Here is a 14,987-nt window from a genome sequence, read left to right on the forward strand (position 1 = left end):
CTGCAGTTCTTTATCAACATCATCGAGGACACTAGTCGCTCTCCTTGAAGAACAAACTACAACTGTCTCATCACTTTCATCATTTTTAGCGCTGCCATCCTCATCAGTTGGTGGTCTTAAAGCTGTCTCTTCTTCTGGGTAAAAAAGCATGAAGTCGTCGTCACTAAATTTCGTAGGATCTAGAGGGAAAATTTCTGTTTTGCTGAAGCCAGAGATACTGTTTCCAACATTTGCAATCCTCTTGAAGGCTTTGCTAAAGATAGGACAGATGTCATACAGTGTTATTCTCTCGTGGAGGTTAAATTCCACAAAATTGTCACATTCTTGATTAAATGAAACCTTCAACCCGCTGAAAATCGCTACATCTGGAGGTTGTAGCCTGTAACAGCAATAAGGTCGTAGTATTAACACTACTATTCCATTATCCGGGCAAAAGTTGTAGGCTTCTAGGGACACATGGCTAGTGTGATTTTCTAAAATCAAAAAATGGTATGGTTTTTAGAAGCCTTCGTAAAGGTAGCAAAATGCTTCGACCACTTTGGAAATAGATCTTTTGTCATCCAAACATTCTTGCCACATGCTTATATTGAATTTGGTGGTCCCCCTCTCTGTAGGGCAGGGGTCATGGGGGTCATCCTAAGATGAGAAAAATAAACATGGGAAGCACATCTGGTCGACTGGCACTCACTGCACAGCACACTGTAACGTTCTTCCCACGCTCCCAGCTTGTTGCTTAACAACTCCTTTGGGCGCTAAAATATTTCCTGGTTTTTGAACGGTTGATATTCCCGTTTCATCAAACTTGTAAATTCTAGAGGTATCGTACTTATAGACGTCCGTTACAGCAGTGATATTCGATAAGTATTTAACTTCATTTGTATTAAAAGCTGAGATCCGTTTAAGACCAATAGCCTCATGTTTCCGAATGATAAATGACGTATTTCTTATAAGAGAACCAGTTAACCAATCCTCTCCAGCAATTTTGGATGATTTATTAAAATTTTGCTGGATATTACTTGCCTCAGCATACTCCTACACTTTCTCAACTCCACTGAAGGTGTACCATAAAATGTCTCTGCTAACAAAAGCATATGCTTAGCGCTTAACTACGTCATTGTCCTGTTCTTTAGAAAATGTAGGTTTTTTCCTAAGCCTACGCTACCGTGGTCTCCAGTTTTTAAGCTATCTCTGAAAGTAGAAAAAGGTATTCCATACAATCTTACAGCGCCTCTTTGTGCTTTCCAATTTCTGTAACATCGTGGAGTGCTCAATTCATATTCCGTCCACTCTTACCAGTTTGCAGCTGTCCTACCTCTTTTCTCGCCATCTGTCATAAGAGGGCACACATTTCCAAAAATATAATTCATGAAAATATTAAAACAAATTACCACATGTGCCAACAGCATGAATCATGGAGCAATAACGTGCATCCTGCGCGTTATTGCCCCATGACAACATACCCAGCATTTTTAATTCTAACCCAACAATCAAGATGTTTAACTGCTAAGTTTTGATGTTTAAACCAGGAAATGCGCAATTAAATCGAGCTACTTTAAACATTGTTACTACTAAAATACGTTACTTACGGCTACGCTTGTGATCTGCTGATTCTGTAACAAAACAGTCGAAATCAAATGAAACCAACTGTCGAACACGACTGTGCCATTAAACCTCATAACCTCTCTGGATCTCATTGTAATTCTTTATACTTTGCTTAGAGTTACTTAAACATCGATAGTCGATTCATTCGATATTATCATTAGTATTTATAAAAGCAAACGATGTAGCGATTAACTATCGATTGTTTAGTGCACATATTTCAAATGAAAATTGGCTTCCTAAGAATTTTTATTTCTTAAAATACAACAATGCAAGATGAGCAAATATTGTTTTATAAAAATTGAGGTATTTAAATCCTTGTCCTATAATCTGTTGTTTAAAATACAACATTAAAAGATACAAATATGTTTAAATTCTTCTCCTTTAGTCTGTTGCGTTTTTCAGTAATTATTTATCCTGCCTTGGACAAAAGCCTCTCCTCAGGAACCGAAGTCGCTGGACACCACAAAAGTTTAGTGGCCACTATACACAACATACTATTAGATTTTGCATAATATTCTAATACACAAACATGTAGGTGTATTATAGATTTCTACAGATTTTTCAAAATAATGATGCAGGTCAGTTATGGAATCAGTGACTAGCGTAACATCGATGTTGCGCTGTTGCTAACTCGGCAAAAAAATGATCATCCAGTTTCAAACTGTAGATGTATCAGCAGACGTATTAGCACTGCTCAACGGTGCTTGTGCTTCAGGTATTATTCTTGTAGTTGATGCGATGATAGCAGTATACTCTTTCTGAAGTACTTGTGCAGCGTCTTATGCCTCTTGAAATTTCCTGAAACAAGTTTTTTAAACCTAAGATCTAATGATTTCACAAGGATATTAACAATCAATGTGTTAAATGGTTTCACTCTTTCATTAACTGATTTAATCAAGGAATCCAGAACACTTCGTCCTTCATTAGTTGTTAAGGTGCTTTCCAAGCCTGAAAACTTTGCAGCAATACCTCGTACAAGAGGTACAATTAAGGAAGCAGTGAAGTATATGACTCTCCTGAGATTGTTGTTGTTGCTACTTCAAAAGGCTGAAGAACTATTATCTCTTGTACAGCTAAGTAATTTTCTGCTGTGAGGGTGAGCAGTGCTTTTGAACTTTCATTGATCGCAATCTCAAGTTCACTGCGTACTTCCAAAATTCTTTTGACTGTGTGGCATGAGCTGTTCCATCGGGTCAGCACCTCTTGTATAAGTCTCGGTTTTTTTTGGTTTGCTCTTTTTTGAACATTGCGCAGTTCGTTACTGGTTAGTGTAGAGTTATGAAAGGATGTCACAATAGCCTTTGTTTTCAATAAAATTTTGGGAAACGTTTCTTCTTTGAAACTATCTTGTACTGTTAAGTTGATGCAGTGGACAAAACAGGGTGAAACAGCCACCAAACAAGTAAAAAAACTTGACGCTCGACGGGTTATGCTTTTAGTATATTCCGTTTTGCGGGAGCTGGTGTGTCCTTGGAGAAAGAAGCTCCGCTATTCGAACACAACACGGCAACCAACATATGAACATTATTTGTGATTCTACAAAAGCAGAAATGACATAGGGGCATTGAGACTGCGTCAGTGTTTTGTGTTTTCGAATCACCTTACAGGGTAACATGTACAACTGAAAACACTTGTAAGTACAAGGAGGACTCAGTAACAGAAGAGGACAGTAGCAGTTGTGTTTAATTAATAACGTCAATAATTGTATTTATTTTAAAATGCATTATACAGTGCAATTACAAACACTTAACAAATCTTTAAAATGTCATATTTTCCTCTGCTAAATGCGTCTTATTACAACAGTCTTCTTTGCATTTGTATTTCTAGCTACAAGTAAGCAAGTTCAAACATTTGAAGACGACAATTTGTACAACGCACATTCACGAATCCGTCTTATTTACGTGTGTAGTCTTGCCATAAGCATCTGATCGCTACGAGAGGCGCACGATCAAAATCCCCTCTCTCACGACCCCTCCACCACAGCGAGCAACACAGTTTATAAACAACATAGATTGGCTGAGGCCTCACCATATTTGATGTTGATTAAATACCTCCATACAGTCTACTTTCCCTCTACACTCCAAACGCCATGGAGATAATAGAAACCGACAATGTTTCAGGCGCCAATTAAAAAAGAATTACGTTATAAACGATAGGATATCGATATTTAATCCAAACTACCGATAGTGACGATAATGCAGATGCTATCGATTAATCAATAGTTTATCGATATTTAAGTAACACTAACTATGCGGCAACACTATGCAGCGCTCTTTCCTCCCTTTAGAAAACTGGAAAAAGCAATGCGCGGTATTATCCCACTGAACGGCGCTGCCCCGCTCTCCCCTACACATTGTCGGCATACGGACAGACGCTGGCAATTTCACAGGTTTTTCGCATGTTCACGTTCACAAACTCGTTATGGTGATGTCGGAACTCTTCCTGAGGAAAACAGCACAGACCTACCTGACAATTTTAACACCTAAGAATTTATCTTTTATAGGGGTACTATCCTGGGATCAATCATTTCCATCTGCTCGTGCACAGGGACACTTCCAACTGAACGGTCCTTAAAACAGATAGTAAACAGATGTAAGATTGACAGTGACCTCAAAACGTTTAGAAACTCTCCTCGTAAATTCTTCAAACGTCGAATTTTCTTTGACGCCTGTGAGCTTAGGGAAGTGAATGGTGTTTGTCAGAATTTGTCCCTTCCACAATGCGATTTGGTTTTTACATGCATCCCCACCAAATCAGAAATAAGCTTCTTCTGAACTTGCAGTGTCTTACTGTAGGCAACGTGCAATCAAGTCCACTGAAAACACAAGGTTTACAATCAATTTCGGATGTTCTGACTTTCGTACCTGCTCTCCTTTTTCCTTCGACTGTAAGGCGTACCCAACAGCATTTATAGGCTCACAATCGCATCACAATTTAGTTATGATGAAGAGTAGACTGAAGCATTAGAGAGTATCAGGAAGAACCAATGCACAAAGCATGAGATACGGAGGTACTAAGGAATGAGGAGATTCGCTTGAAGTTCTCTCAAGCTATAGATACTGCAATAATGAATAGCTCAGTAGGCAGCTCAGTTGTGGAGGAATGGACATCTCTAAAACGGGCAATCACAGGAGCTGGAGAGAGAAGCGGAGATACAGGGAAGGTAACTGCGAGGAAACCATGGCATCACAAGAAATACTTCAGCTGATCGACAAACGAAGGAGGTACAAAAGTGTTCCGGGAAATGCAGAAATCTAGAAACACAAGTCACTTAGGAATGAAATAAACAGGAAGTGGAGGGAAATTAAAGTGAAAGCGCCAATTGAGAAATGTGAAAAAATCGAAAAACAAATGATTGTCTGAAGGACTGACTCAGTATATAGAGAAATCAAAACAACCTTCGGTGGCATTAAAAGCGAGGGTGGTTACATTAAGAGTGGAATGAGAATTCCATTGTTGAATGCAGACGAGTGAGCGGACAAGGGTAAAAAGTACACTGAGGACCTCTATGATGGGTAAGACTTATCTGATGACGTGATAGATGAAAAAACGGCATATAGAAGAGATGGAGGATCCAGAATTCAAAAGAGCTTTGGAAGACTTAACATCAAATAAGGCAGAAGGGGTAAATAACAGTCCATCAGAATTTCTAAAATCATGGGAGGAAGTGACAATGTATGAGACTGACGACATACCATCAGATTTTCGGAAAAATACCATCCACATAGTTCCGAAAATTTCAAGAATCGACAAGTGCCAGAATTATCGAAAAATCAGTATAATAGGTCATGCATCCGAGTTGCTGACAAGTATAATATACAGAAGAAAGGAAAAGAAAATTGAGGACCTGTCAGATGACGATCAGTTTGGGTTTCGAAAAGATAAAGGCACCAGAGAGGCAGTTATCTTGTTGCGGTTGATAATGGAAGCAAGACTGAAAAAAAATTAAGACTTGTTCATAGGATTCGTCGACATGGAAAAATCGTTCGACAATGTAAAATGGTGCAACATGTTCGAAATTCTGAGAAAGGTACGACTCAGCTATAGGGAAAGAGAGGTAATGCACGATATATACAGTAACCTAGAGAGAACAATGAAATTAGAAAAACAAAGAAGCAAGTTCTCAAATTATAAAAGGTGTTGTAGCAGTATGGCACTGCGCACATGGTCTAGTGGTAAGCCGGCACGGTAGCTCAGCGTGTTCGGTCAGAGAGCCGGTTGGTCTCTGTAATAAAAAAAAACTGAGTCGAAATCAACGAACGAACTTTAACGGATGTCATGCGACGTCCGCAACGAACAAACACAACGATCAATGATGAACAAAATGAAAAAAAAAAACGAAAAAAAAACGTGGTAGCGTCTTTTATTAGTGATCGAAAGGTCCTCGTTCTTGGCTTCGAAACTCGCCACAGCTTAAATTTTGATTAATAATAAACATTGGCGGCCGAAGACCTCCGACATAATAAGTCACCCCCATCACGCCAACGGCCTTGTCAAAGAGGATGGAGGAACGGACAGATGTTCGAGGCACTCACTTGTCCTTGGGGTGGGAAACTACCTCTAAAGGCGGAGGAATCAGCAATGATCAATGGCATGATGATGCAGAAGGCAATGGAAACCACTGCATTAAAGACACGGGAGATGTGTCCTGTAATTCCAAAAGTGTCATGATGATCTCTCCATTGGCGAAAGATTCGGGAATAGCCCCAGTTCGGATTTCCGGGAGGGGACAGGCAAGCGTGAGGTGACGATGAGGAAAAGATTGAATACCCAACGAAGGGATAATGTTCTACGAGACGGTGCGTGAAATGTCAGAAGCTTGAACATAGTAGGGAAGCTAGAAAATCTGAAAAGGGAAATGCAAAGGCTCAATCTAGAATAGAAAGGACCAGTGTAGTGAAATGGAAAGAAGACAAGTATTTCTGGTCAGATGAGAATAGGATAATATGAGAATCATCAGAAAATTGTGTAACAGGACTAGAAGAGTGTGTTACTATGAACAGTGCAGCGATAGATTTGTTTATATCAGAAGCAATAGCAAACCAACACCGACAACGATAGATCAGGTGTGCATCACTACATCACAAGCTGAAGACGAAGAGATAGAAAAAGTACATGAGGATATTGAAAGGCTAATAAAGCATGTAAAGGGAGATGAGTATCTGATAGTCATGAGACTGGAACGCAGTTGTAAGGGAAAGAGTAGAAGAAAAGGTTACAGGAGAATGTAAGCTGGGGAGAAGGAGTGAGAAAGGAGAAAGACTGACTGAGTTCTGCAATAAAATTCAGCTAGTAATAGCGCATACTCTGTGCAAGACTCAGAAGAGGAGAAGGTGTACTTCGAAAAGGTCGGGTGAAGCGGGAAGATTTCAGTTAGATTATATTGTGGTCAGGTGGTGGTAAGTTTCTGTGAGACCAAACTCCTGAAGTCTTGGTTCCTAGGCTTATACACTGCTTAATCTAACTTAAACCAACTTATGCTAAGGACAACACACACACACACACACACACACACACACACACACACACACACACACACACACACACACACACACATGCCCGAGGGAGGACTCGAACCTGAAACAGGGGGAACCGCGCGTACCGTGGCAAGGCGCCCACAGACCGCGCAGCTGATGGTCAGGTAGAGATTCCGAAATCAGATACTGGAATGTAAGACGTATCCAGGAGCAGATATAGACTCAGATCACAAAGTAGTAGTGACGGAGAGTAGGCTCAAGTTTAAGAGATTAGTCAGGAAGAAGCAGTACGTAAAGAAGTGGGATATGGAAGTACTAAGGAATGACAAAATACCCTTGAAGTTCTGTAAGACTATAGATGCAGCAATAAAGAGTACCTCAAAAGGCAGTAAAGTTGACAAGGAATGGACATCCCAGAAAGGGCAACCAAAGAAGTTGGCAAGAAAACCATAGGTAAAACTGCGAAGAAGTCATAGGTAACAGAAGAAGTGCTTCAGTTGATCGATGAAAGAAAAAGCACTCCGTCTCCAGGCCACAAGTGGCCCATCGGGATCATACGACCGCCGTGTTATCCTTAGCTGAGGATGTGGATAGGAGGGGCGTGTGGTCAGCACACCGATCTCCCGGTCGTTACGATGGTTTTCTTTGACCGGAGCCGCTACTGTTCAGTCGAGTAGCTCCTCAATTGGCATCACGAGACTGAGCTACCCCGAAAAATGGCAACAGCACATGGTGGCCCGGATGGTCACCAATTCAAGTGCCGGCCAACCCGATAGCGCTTAACTTCGATAGAAGAAGGAACTACAAAAATGTTCAGGGAAATTCAGGAGTATAAAACGAAAGTCGCTGAGGAATGAAATAAATAGGAAGTGCAGAGAAACGTACACGAAATAGCCGCATGAAAAATGTGAAAAAATCGGAAGAGAAATGATTGTCGGAATGACTGATTCATCATACAGGAAAGTGAAAATAATCTTCGGTGAAATTAAAAGCAAGGGTGATAAAATTGAAGAGTGTAACGATAATTCCACTGCTAACGCAGAGGAGAGAGCGGGTAGGTGTAAAGAGGACTCTGTGATGGCGAAAATTTGTCTGATGTGATAGAAGAAGAAACAGGAGTCGTTTTGGAAGAAATAATTGATCCAGTATTAGAATTTGAATTTAAGAGAGCTTTGGGGGACCTAAGATAAAAATCATTGGGGGAAGTAGCAACAAAACGACTGTTCACGTTGGTGAGTAGAATATATGAGTTTGGCGACATACCATCTGACTTTCGCAAAAATATAATCCACTTAATTCCGAAGATTGCTAGAGCTGAAAAGTACGAAAATTATCGCACAATCGGCTTAAAAACGCGTGCATCCAAGTTGCTGACAAAAATAACATACAGAAGAATGGAAAAGAAAATTGAAGATGTGTTACATGATGATCACTTAGGTTTTAGGGAAGGTAAAGGCGCCAGAGAGGTAATTCTGATGTTGCGGTTGATAATGGAAGCAAGACTAAAGAAAAATCGAGACACGTTCATAGGATTTGTCGATCTGGAAAGAGCATACGACAGTGCACAATGGTACAAGGTGTTCGAAATTTTGAGAAAAATAGGGGTAAGCTACAGGGGGAGACAAGTAATGTACAGTATATACAAGAGCCAAGGGTGGACGACCAAGAACGAAGTACTCGAATTAAAATGGGTGTAGGACAGGGATGTAGTCTTTCTCCCGTACTGTTCAGTCTGTACATCGAAGAAGCAGTGATGGAAATAAAAGGAAGGTTCAGGAGTGGAATTAAAATTCAGGTTGAAAGAATATCAATGATACGATTCGCTGATGAAATTGCTGTCCCGACTGAAACTGAAGAAGAATTACATGATCTGAATATGGATTGAGACTAAATCGAAGAAAGACTAAAGTAATGCGAAGCAGCAGAAATAATAGCAGCGAGAAACTTAACGTCAGGATTAATGGTCACGAAGTAGCTGAAGTTTAGGACTTGTACTACCTAGACAGGAAAATAACCAACGGACATAACAAGGAGGACATCAGAAGCAGACTAGAATTTGTAAGAAAGGCATTCCTGCCCAAGAGAAGTCTACAAGTATCAAACATGGGCCTTAATTTGAGGAAGAAAATTCTGAGAATGCAGCTCAGCGTTGTATCGCAGTGAAACATAAACTGTGGGAAAACCGTAAGAGCAGAGAATCGAAGCATTTGAGATGTGCTACTACAGACGAATGTTTAAAATTAGGTGGACTGATAAGGTGAGATACGAGGAGGTTCTTTGCAGAATCGGAGAATAAAGGAATATGAGGAAACACTGACAATGCGAAGGGGTAAGATGATGGGACAGCTCTTAAGGCATCAGGGAAGACTTCCATTGTACTAGAGAGAGCTATAGAGTGCGAAATCTGTAGAGGAAGACAGCAAATAATTGAGGACGTAGGTTGTAAGCGTTACTCGGAGATGAAGAGATTGGCACAGGAGAGGAATCCTTGGTGGACCGCATTAGACTAGTCAGAAGACTGATGAAAAAATGGTTCAGATGGCTCTGAGCACTATGGGACTTTACATCTGTGGTCATCAGTCGCCTAGAACTTAGAACTACTTAAACCTAACTAACCTAAGGACATCACACACGTCCATGCCCGAGGCAGGATTCGAACCTGCGACCGTAGTGGTCACGCGGTTCCAGACTGAAGCGCCGAGAACCTCACGGCCACACCGGCCGGCAAGACTGATGACTGAAGGGAAAAAAAAGTATTATTTGACAAACATGTCAAGCGTGTTACTTAACTTTTTCAGGCGTCCCTACCTATTGTTAAGTAAATAATCTACTGTTGTTATTTCCTGCCTGATGAGTTTGTTTATTTCTGGCTTTGTGTTTGTATCCCCTGGGATCTTTTCAGTCATTGTATATTGAATTTCTTAACTGGTTAAGACGATCGACTATAATTTCGTAATGCTCTCATAGTATATTCATATTCAGTAACAAGTAGTCCTTCCCAAGTCAATTTCCTGTTTATTTTCTTTCGGAAGAATGTGTTAAGGAGAAGTTGTTGACCTTCTTAGCAACTTTTACTAATCTGTGATTTCTGTTACTTCTAAGATCATACCTTAAAGTGGGTATACAAAACTTGACCTACCAAAAGTTTTCCACTAGAACAAATGGAGAACAATATTTTTGTGTACCGTTTTAGTCAAGTAAATATATAAAGTGTTGTACGTAAACTGCGCAACAGAATTAAAGGGCAATTTTTTTCGAAACCCCGTAATTATCTCTCATTGCGACGCATAATTTAGTAATTTGACTCAAAGGTGCCGACAACCTTTCTCTGTAACGGCGCAAAAGCGTGGCGTCCTGCGACGTCACCTCTGGGCTCGACGACGCTTCAGGTAGCAGCGTGTCGACACGTGTGAAAAAAAAGGCCAGACCTCCGAAGTTCATGTGAGGTGTAAAGTGGGTTAATGATGTGCCACTGGCATCAAATTTCGCCAAGAATCTGCCGAATTCCGCCGCAAACATGTCACACGGTGGGAAAGTCGTCACAGCCCCTCTTACTCGCATCCCCTCTTTTGCCGCCTCTGCGATGGAGCTCAGACCTGCGACACCCAGCGATGCAATCGGGCTGTTTCCTTACGTTTGGCCGAGGAAAACATTTAAAACACACACTCCACTCAGAATCGACGTGCGGATGCCTCAGGTTAGGGGCTGCATAAAGGGTGTCACTGTAACCACATTTTTCCCTGGGACGTTGATTCCCCTCACATTTCGCGGTCTAAAACGACAGTTTGCAGTGCGATGAGCAATAGGAAGAAGCTCTTAACAACCTTTGATACTGATGACATCTGCCTGACGCGTCAACCCTCTTGTAAGGCTATTGTGGCGTAGCAAACCCATTGAACGTGAACGTCCGACCGCAATTTTTGCTCTCATGTACAGCGTGGAACTACTATGGACCATTCAGAACCATTCGACGACATTTGAACGTGATTTGAAGCAGCAAAGTGATCTTGTCACTTTTCAGTGCTCATGTTCCGCGTCCTCCTGTGGCGTGAGACAGAGGGGTGTCACACGGACACATAGATGAAAGAAACGGCGAAGGGTCCCTCTAAAGTCCAGTAGATTTGCAATAATCTCCGTGGCATGGCAGCTCCACCCCCCACCCCTCCTCCACATGTATGGAGAATTTTGAAAATGTGCCTTTGCAGGGAAAACGTTCATAGTAGTGCAAGGCGCCTGCAGGGAGACAACTGACACCAGAGCTGTATCAAATGGTTGCATACATGTAAGTGCCTAGCAGCAGCTCGAAGGTTTTCTTTGTGAAGGCACATTTTTAAAATTCTTCATCATAAATGTGGGTGGGTGCCTGCGAGGTTGTTGCCAAACAGGAGGGGGTGGAGGGGAGTAAGGTGTGGTCGAATGGTTTTGAACGGTCCCTTGTGGTTCCAGCCTGTACACTAGAGCAAAATTGGAGTCTCACTGCACATCAAAGGAGTGAGATCACGTTAAATGCGGTTGCTCCCCCACGATGGCGTTAGGGAAGAGGTGAAGCGTCAGGCAGATGTCAGCAGTGTCAAAGATTGTCCAGAACGTCTTCCTGTCGCACAACGCACTGCAAACTGTCATTCTGGATTGCGAAATGTCTTGTAACCAATGTCGCAAGCAAAGAGGTGGTTTCATTGACACCCTTTTGTGCCAGCCCTTGAGACCTTTCCGTGTCGCTTCTGAGCGACGGTGTGCCTGAAACGTTTTCCCCGCCACTCGTAAGAAAACAGCGTAAGTTCAAAGCTTTACGTCGTCGTTCTGACCTCCATCGCAGAGGCGTCCAAACAAGGGATGAAATGTGGGTAAGAGTGGGTGTGACGACGTTTCCGCCGTGTGACACGTCCACGGCGGCGTTCTGGAGAACTGTGGTGAACTTTGACTCCAATGTGACATCATTAACCACTTTACACCTGACGTGAACTTCCGATCTCTGGCTAGTTTTTCGCATATATCGGCTACTTGCTGTTTGTAAGCGTCGTCGAACCCGAGAGTGATGTCGCAGGGCGCCATACCTTTGCAGCATTACAGTGGAAGGTTGTATCCACCTTTGCACCAAGTTTCAAAGTTCGGCGTCGCACTTCGTGAGAATTAGCGGGCTTCAAATGTAATCCATTAATTCTACGGCGAAGTGTACAATTTTATGTGAAGCATGTAGTCTGTTTTAGTAACTAGATAGCGAGTAATAGTAAACACCAAATAAATTACAATGTACACTACTGGTCATAAAAATTGCTACACCAAGGAGAAATGCAGATGATAAACGGGTATTCATTGGACCAATATATTATACTAGAACTGACATGTGATTACATTTTCACACAATTTGGGTGCATAATCCTGAGAAATCAGTACCCAGAACAACCACCTCTGGCCGTAATAACGGCCTTGATACGCCTGGGCATTGAGTCAAACAGTGCTTGGATGGCGTGTACAGGTACAGCTGCCCATGCAGCTTCAAGACGATACCACAGTTCATAAAGACTAGTGACTGGCGTATCGTGACGAGCCAGTTGCTCGGTCACCATTGACCAGACGTTTTCAGTTGGCGAGAGATCTGGAGAATATGCTGGCCAGGGCAGCAGGCGAACATTTTCTGTATCCAGAATGGCCCGTACAGGACCTGCAACATGCAGGGTTTCGCAGGGATCGAATGAAGGGTAGAGCCACGGGTCGTAACACGTCTGAAATGTACCGTCCACTGTTCAAAGTGCCGTCAGTGCGAACAAGAGGTGACCGGGACGTGTAACCAACGGCACCCCATATCATCACGCCGGATGATACGCCGGTATGGCGATGATACACGCTTCCAATGTGCGTTCACTGCGATGTCGCCAAACACGGATGCGACCACCATGATGCTGTAAACAGAACCTGGATTCATCCGAAAAATGACGTTGCGCCATTCGTGCACCCAGGTTCGTCGTTGAGTACACCATCGCAGGCGCTCCTGTCTGTGACGCAGCGACAAGGGTAACCGCAGCCACGGTCTCCGAGCTGATAGTCCATGCTGCTGCAAACGTCGTCGAACTGTTCGTGCAGATGGTTGTTGTCTTGCAAACGTCCCCATCTGTTGACTCAGGGATCGAGACGTGGCTGCACGATCCGTTACAGACATGCGGATGAGATGCCTGTCATGTCGACTGCTAGTGATACGAGGCCGTTGGGATCCAACACGGCGTTCCATATTACCCTCCTGAACCCACCGATTCCATATTCAGCTAACAGTCATTGGACCTCGACAAACGCGAGCAGCAATGTCGCGATACGATAAACCGCAATCGCGATAGGTTACAATCCGACCTTTATCAAAGTCGGAAACGTGATGGTACGCAAGTCTCCTCCTTACACGAGGCATCTCAACAACGTTTCACCAGGCAACGTCGGTCAACTGCTGTTTGTGTATGAGAAATCGGTTGGAAACTTTCCTCATGTCAGCACGTTGTAGGTGTCCCCACCGGCGCCAACCTTGTGTGAATGCTCTGAAAATCTGATCATTTTCATATCACAGCATCTTCTTCCTGTCGGTTAAATTTCGCGTCTGTAGCACGTCATCTACTTGATGTAGCAATTTTAATTGCCAGTAATGTATGTAGTAGAGGGTAAGCAGATGCGGAAGATGAGTTCAAGAGACTGAGCTTCAGATACGTGCATGGTTTTGGTTGCTTTGCGTAAATGAGGACAGTCTAAAGCCAGGGACCTCATTTCTAGTTCTGCTTACCTTTTCGTGCATCGCGCAGTTGCTTACGGCTTTTATGGAGACCGATAAGCTGATTCTGCTTCCTTGAAGGCCTCTACATATCTGGAAGGTGCATGTATTTTCGACTGACAAAGCTGACAGCTGTAGATTAAAGAAAAAGGATCACCGCAACGCATTCTGGGAGTTCATTACCGTCCTGGCTATTGAGGTGTTTGCACTCCGGTCTCATAATTATTTTACGACGCAGAAAGTCACGTTAGCCTGACTTCTTACGTCATGGGTAAGCAAACAACTGTGATCTGTTAATGTTAACAAACATCAGCCTCGAGTAGTTGGAAATTAAAATTAATTACGGTTCTTCTTCTTGTGCGCAACTGTAAAGTATTGTATTTGCAGTCATCAGTGGCGCTGTTGAGCTCACGGTATTTGTCTAGGTGCTTGATTACCAATTCGGATGCTCTGTTTATTTGTGACGGTGTGTCGTCTACGGAGAGCTTCATTCTTGACAGTGATAGCAATTCCGGTGCCCAAATGCATGTCCTGCCAAGACATTACCTTAGCCTCCTCTGAGTATAATTCTCAGATGAACCACAATATAATTATCATTAAAATAACACTATTTTACCTAAGCTATTTTGTGGTTTTTGTAACGGCTGCAAGAACGTGACGTCGAAAAGGACAAAAAATGATGAAAAGTTACTTATTGTGTATATATACACACTATCTGCCAAAAAGTGAAGCACACGGAATACATGGTCAGATGCAAAAGTACCTTCGTACACATACACTGCATTCGCGAGTAGGTAAATGAGGTTTGTTCGTGTTCACTATTCTTATTTGGGCTCGCAGCGTTTACAAGGAGCTTGAACAGAGTCAGATGTTGGGTAAACACGGTGAAGGACATAGAGATGCTGTGTACTCGTCCGCAACAGCGTTGTCAGAACCTGGCATCGTTTGAAGTGGTCTGATTGTGGATCTCCATTTGGCTATCTGGTCGAATCGTACAATAGGCGTATTTGTGGGGCATTCGGATCAGACAGTGTGCCGATATTTAGGAGTGTGGGAAGGTGAGGGCTGGTATACTTGTCGTCAAAGTTTCGATCGATCATGCCTCACATACACAAGGCAGTATCGTCGTATTGCGAACAGAGCTTATCATAACACCTTCA

This window comes from Schistocerca serialis, chromosome 2 (genome assembly GCF_023864345.2).
Source record: "Schistocerca serialis cubense isolate TAMUIC-IGC-003099 chromosome 2, iqSchSeri2.2, whole genome shotgun sequence".
NCBI classification, from domain to species: domain Eukaryota; kingdom Metazoa; phylum Arthropoda; class Insecta; order Orthoptera; family Acrididae; genus Schistocerca; species Schistocerca serialis.